The sequence below is a fragment of the Bombina bombina genome, chromosome 4 (genome assembly GCF_027579735.1).
Source record: "Bombina bombina isolate aBomBom1 chromosome 4, aBomBom1.pri, whole genome shotgun sequence".
Lineage (NCBI taxonomy): Eukaryota > Metazoa > Chordata > Amphibia > Anura > Bombinatoridae > Bombina > Bombina bombina.
This window is the reverse complement of record NC_069502.1, coordinates 230,570,617-230,577,517: the sequence shown is the minus strand read 5'-3', so window position 1 is coordinate 230,577,517 and position 6,901 is coordinate 230,570,617.

Here is a 6,901-nt window from a genome sequence, read left to right as displayed (position 1 = left end):
GCTGTACCTGTGTAATTTGCATCTTTCAATCTTTGAAAACGATTGTTTAGAATTTTCTTTAGCTTTCCCCGTCCTCCTGTGTCACGTGGGTGAGGTTGCCAAATGAAAACTGCATATACGTATATGCAGTTTTCTGCCTCTACGCATGAGCAACCAGAAGTGGTGACGTCACACGTGACATCACTGGCACAACGGGACCGCGCTGCTTTGGTGGAGCAGTGCACATAAAATATTGTGCACTGCCCACATAAGCAGAAGAGCGCCTGCGTGCTATTATTGTGCGAGTAATGTGGAGTTCTAGTGTGACACAGCAGTGTTTATTGCAGGATGCCTGTGTGTTACAGTTAAAACAAGATAGAAATAACATTTTAAAAAGAAAAGAGCAAAGAAAAAACTGCTGGCTGATCAGTGTGTCTCTCATTGTGATCCGGGAAAAATGGGGGGGGAATGAATCAGAGAACCCCGAAAATCAATTGACCCACGGGTGTCTCATCATGAGCTCAGGCTGATAAAGCTAACAGCTTTGTTGGTGTGCACCTGCCTGCATGCCACAGATAGAGCACTTTGTAAATGAGCCTGCTTTGATAATGCGCTGAGCAGCAGAGATCGGTACAGTTGCAATTGCCCAGTGTAACAGCTGGGGCGCCTTAGAAAAGATTGAGCATGCACAGGGAGCTGACGTAATCGTGCGGGGGGTTGATGTGATCGCGGGGGGGGGGGGAGTTGACACATGCATGCGCAAAAGAAAAATTATATGCTAATTAGCGCTCTTCTGATACGCCGATAAATCTTGTCCATCAAATGAGGCACATCCTCCTGAGGGCAGGGGCGGTCGTTATGCAGCTCCATAATTGAAACCGATGGAAATTATGTATAAGTTTTCATAAAAGTTTACATTTACTATGATGATGTCATGCTTCAGATACGTTGTATTTTAACTTTACTATGCACTGGTACTCTTATTTTGGGTTAGCTTTTTGCTACTGTTGACTGGTCCTTTAAGTCCTGCCCAACAAAATAAAGCACATAAACTCATAGAGGTTTTTTAGGATGTATTTTCCATATTACCAGGGAGGACACACTTAAAAGCTCACCATATAAGAACTAACAGTGATGAGGTTGTGAGGCTAAAGCCTTACTTTATATATATATCTCATATATATCAGCAGTATAAGCATGGAGCAGCAGCCCCTCCAAAATAAGCATATAGACCCCAGCAGTACAGTAGAGCAGGTTCCCAGGCAGACTGACACTGTGGGAACGTACAGCAGACATCAGCGAGGCTGTACATGAACCTGTCCTCATGCACACCGACTGAGAACAAAGAACGCAACACTGGCTCCTCAGACACTGCAGAAACATTTTCACTAAAAAAAATCTCATTGAAAACATATGACTTTGTATGTGTACTGTTTTTTTTTTTTTTTTGCTTGTTTAAAGGGACACTGAACCCAGATTTTTTCTTTTGTGATTCAGATAGAGCATGAAATTTTAAGCAACTTTCTAATTTACTCCTATTATCAAATTTTCTTAATTATTTTGGTATGTTTATTTGAAAAGCAAGAATGTAAGTTTAGATGCCGGCCCATTTTTGGTGAACAACCTGGGTTGTCCTTGCTGATTGGACAGAACCAATAAAAAAGTGCGGTCCGTGGTAATGAACCAAAAATGTGCTGGCTCCTTAGATTACTTCTTTTTAAAATAAAGATAGCAAGAGAGCGAAGAAAAATTGATAATAGGAGTAAATAAGAAAGTTGCTTAAAATCGCATGCTCTATCTGAATCACGAAAGAAAAATTTTGGGTTCAGTGTCCCTTTAACTACAAAAGGATGGTTGTTTAACCCTTGAATTGCTAATTGAAAGTAAAGACTTGTTTAAAAGTGAAAACGTCTTTTGCATCATTCTGTTTATGCTTAACATTTCCTGACAAGATCCACTCCATTACAACTGTGCACCAGCATTTTTTTTTTGTTTTAAAATGTTTATTAGATGAAATAAAGCAATACAGATTAATGCATCAAAAATCACAGTGATCACAGCTTAAACAACTTGAACAAAAGTCATACTGATTTTACTCATTTCAAAAGCTTATTATCCAGCATTTTATGATTATAATTGTTATATTAATAAACAACCTTAACTGAAACTTAACAATAAAACAACGAAACATTAGTCGGTCACAATGTGGGCTTAAAACCTAAGTTTCTCTCGCTCATGTACACCTAAGTATGTTCCCTTTCTAGTTTGGTATCAGGCCTAGTTGGTTATATGTGATCATTAATGTGTGGTGCACCAGCATTTTTAACACAGCACTTCCACAGAGAGCTTAAAGGGACACTGAACCCAAAAAAAATTCTAATTTACTCCTATTATCAATTTTTCTTCATTCTCTTGCAATCTTTATTTGAAAAAGAAGGCATCTAAGCTTTTTTTTGGTTAAGCCCCCTGAACAGCACTTTTTTATTGGTGGATGCATGTATCCACCAATCAGCAAGAACAACCCAGGTTGTTCACCAAAAATGGGCCGGCATCTAAACTTACATTCTTGCATTTCAAATAAAGATACCAAGAGAATGAAGACAATTTGATAATAGGAGTAAATTAGAAAGTTGCTTAAAATGCCATGCTCTATCTGAATCACGAAAGAAAAAATTTGGGTTCAGTGTCTCTTTAAGGTGCTTGTACTATCTTGTAATGACTCAATTTGTTAATTGCTGTCATGAGCAGCTGTAGTATTTATAATGCTGGTGCACTGAGAATATCTAGCTTTGCTCCACATGCATGAGCAGTGAATGTTAACACTAAAACAGTTATAACTTTTACTAGAAGCATTCAAATATGTAATTCATCTATGTGCATTTAAATTTTGACAGGAATGTCCCTCTAACAGTGATTTACACGTAAGTAATAGGAATAAGTATATCAGAAATTAAGTTATTAACTAGATGGTATATGACTCCTTTTAAGACAGCTCAAATATTTTTAACATCTTCCTTTGCGTGCTGGCGGGGCTGTGGAATGGAAGGCATTCTGTCACACATATGGTGGCTTTGTCATAGTGTACAACCATACTAGAGAGATATAGTGATAGAAATGAACAAGGCGTGCTACTGGATACAGAGTGTGTCCCAGATGTTAAAACTAGAAAGATATTATTATATCTAAAAAACTTGGTGACTATTATGCCATTAATTTTATTTGGGATTGATATCGGTCTACTATCTGAACTTAATATGTAGAAGCTACAATAATTCTCTTTAAAATACAAGTCCTGGTGCTCTTTGTAGAATGAATAGGACTTGAAACGAATATCAACAAGATACGTTTAGTCATTTTTGAGCCTCGGTGTGTTACAATACAACATTGTCTTATACAAAGATGTTTGTATAAATGTATATACATAAGAGACAGACATACTTGTTTGTTTACAAATTTTAATTTTATTGTTTGTAAAGTTTACTACATTAGGAGTGGCCAAATCAAAAATGTGGTAATTTTTTAAAAAGAATGAATGTGCTTATGACATCAGCAACACCCAAAGGCCTGGATGACCACATAAGACAACTGCAGTGGATTTCCATAGTTTAAAAAAAAAAAAGTTTCACAATACCTAGCCAAGTCAATAACACTCTCGAGGAGGTTTGTGTATCAGTATCTATAATTAAGAGAAGACTTAATGACAGTAAATACAGAGGGTTTACCACAAGGTGCAGACCACTGGTAAGCCTCATGAATAGAAAGGCCAGATTAGACTTCGTGAAAGAGAGAAAAAAAGGCTGCCCAGTTCAAGAACAATATTCTTTGGACAGATGAAACGAAGATCAACCTGTACCAGGATGAAATAAGAATTGTATGGAGAAGGAACGTCCGAAGCATACTACATCCTCTGTGAAACATGGTGAAAGTAATGTTATGGCATGAGCATTTATTGCTGCCAATTGGACTGGGCAACGAGTTAATTTATCATATGACTGCTGACAGAAACAGTAGGATGAATTCTTAAACATATTGGGCTATGTCTGCTCAGATTCAGCCAAATGCTGCAAAACTAATACAGTAGCGCTTCACAATACAGATGGACAATGACCCAAAACATACTGCCTAAGAAACCAAAGAGCTTTTCAAGGCAAAGAAGTGGGATATTCTTGAATGGCTGAGATAGTCACTTTACCTTAATCCAATTAAACATGTATTTCACTTGCTGAAGACAAAACTGAAGGCAGAAAAACCCACAAACCAGCAGCAACTTAAAACAGCTGCAGTTAAAGAGATGGTAAACTATTAATACCTCAAATTAGCTATCTGAATTGCAGTCCCAAAACAATGGGAGTTTAATTCATCATATACCCATATTCGCAGTATATATCTATATATTTACGATTATATATCTAATTATTTTATATTCATCCTCCTCCTGTAGATCGTCTGCCATTATTTTAGTCAGGTCACGTTTTTTAGACAACCAGTGACACACCAGGCCACTCGGCGACACACCCCTAACAAAATACGCCCTTCTAGACTTCTGTGCATGCCCAACATAAAATATATTGAGTACAGTTCTCCAACGCATGCGCAGAGAGAGGAACGAAGGTTGACATGTCAGTGCTGTGACGTGCAGAGGGGTGTTTCAGCGCTCTCACCGGGATGAAGATAATACCTGGAAGTAATGCATGGGGAGGAGCAATGAGCGTTACGACTCTGTGAGTAAAATATAAATTTGTTATACATAAGAACATCGCAATTTATAACATATATGTGCGAATTGTGTGATCAATACCTGCAGAATAAAAATGTGATGCTCAAGTAGTAAAAATTTACCATCACTTTAAGATTTGGCAAAGCATCATTATGGAGTACACCCAGAACTTGGTGAGGTCCATGGGTTCCAGACTTCAACCAGTCATTCACTGCAAAGTATTTTCAACTAAGTAAGTGAAGGTAAACTTTGGTGAATGAAAGCCCATTTTTAAAAAATACTATTAAAAACAGGGGCACTTTCATTCATCAAAGTTTACAAAGCAGCCGTTTTGATTAAAAACTTACCTTTTTTTCTTTTCACAGCCAGAGCAGCTTCCCCCTCCTGGCAATCCTCTCTTCACACGTCAGCAATGACTAATCCGGCTTCCTCCAATCACGGCTAGGGAACTGGTGAGGAGTCCTAGGAGCTCCTGTATTTTAGCAAGCCTTAGGCTGCCTATTTGTTATTTAAAACCTGGGTACTGAGTTAGTATTTGTACGCTCATGCTTGTAGCTGGGAACGATAAGGACATTTATTAAAATTGACTATTTTATCTTTAGAATTTAGATGCAGTCATTATTACAATCTCTATTACAATATTTTTTACATAAGCATAAGATTAACATAGTTTATTTGGGCTAAGCTAAGAGCGGTTTCGCTACGATAACTGCATGATTATAACACAGCTAAGAGAATGGGCATTAATTCAGGTAATTTCTGTTCACCAAGCGGTATAGAACATAGTGATTAAGTACCATATAGTGTATCAGATGTGGTTGTTGATATTTTCCGATACATGTCAATACAGGGACAGAATGCTAAAGTCCACACTTATTATCTGTATTTCACCCTAACATAAGTAGATATTTGGGGGTTTAGATAGCGGCTAAATAATTTCACTGAGAACCTTTAGTTTCCAAGTGTACATGAGAGAGGCACAAATTTTATAATAACAGGACACTCTATAAGGCAACAGATTATTGAACCTGTAGGCACAACAGACTGGGTGAGCCCTGTTAGTGACTTAAAGGGACACTGTAACCAAAATTTTTCTTTTGTGATTCAGATAGAGCATGACATTTTAAGCAACTTTCTAATTTACTCCTATTATCAAATTTTCTTCATTCTCTTGGTATCTTTATTTGAAATGCAAGAATGTAAGTTTAGATGCCGGCCCATTTTTGGTGAACAACCTGGGTTGTCCTTGCTGATTGGTGGATAAATTCATCCACCAATAAAAAAGTGCTGTCCAGAGTACTGAAACCAAAAAATGATGCCTTCTTTTTCAAATAATGATAGCAAGAGAACGAAGAAAAATTGATAATAGGAGTAAATTAGAAAGTTGCTTAAAATTACATGCTCTTTCTGAATTACAAAAGGAAACATTTGGGTACAGTGTCCCTTTAACAGAGTGTAATCGTTCTACTCAAATCGTTTGGCAATTACGAGTTAAAACCGGCCAGTATAAGCGCAAGCACTTGCACAGTTCATGCTATATACTTATAATGAACTGCATTAATACCAAGTAGTCACTTTATCCGGTGTTGTAACAGAATCACCAAAACGGAGTGTCACGAACCATGGTGATATCCGCTTAAATTTTTAACATTTTATCTCCCAGATTATTTAGCGGTAGTATTTACTCTGATAAACATTTTCTTATCAACAGAATATCAAGTACTACATTCCTTTGTATTATGCGCAATATTTCAAGGTGATAACTCTAGATCCCCGTTATATACCTATTTAATGATTGCAGATAATTCACTGCTATGGACAGTATCTGCCCCTAGTATAATAATTTTGTGCCCTCTTATATATAAAGTATAACCACAATCCTTTGATTACACTGGTGAACATATTAGTTATCTATGCCACATACATAGGCCACGGGATTTCTATTAATTGAATGTTATAAATATAGTGTTTGTCATTGGCCATCTGTATATAAGAACCAGCGACTAATAGATACAACAAATCCAATGTCATTTCTTGTTCCTAACCAAGGGAACCGCACCATCTATTGTATTAATACAGTTATACACTTAATACTTTAAATTCTGGCATCAGAGGTAATAACCTAGCGATATTCCCCTTGAATATCAACGAGAGGAATATTCACCACTCAAGCAGATTTTGTAGTGTTGCAAACCTTATGCTATT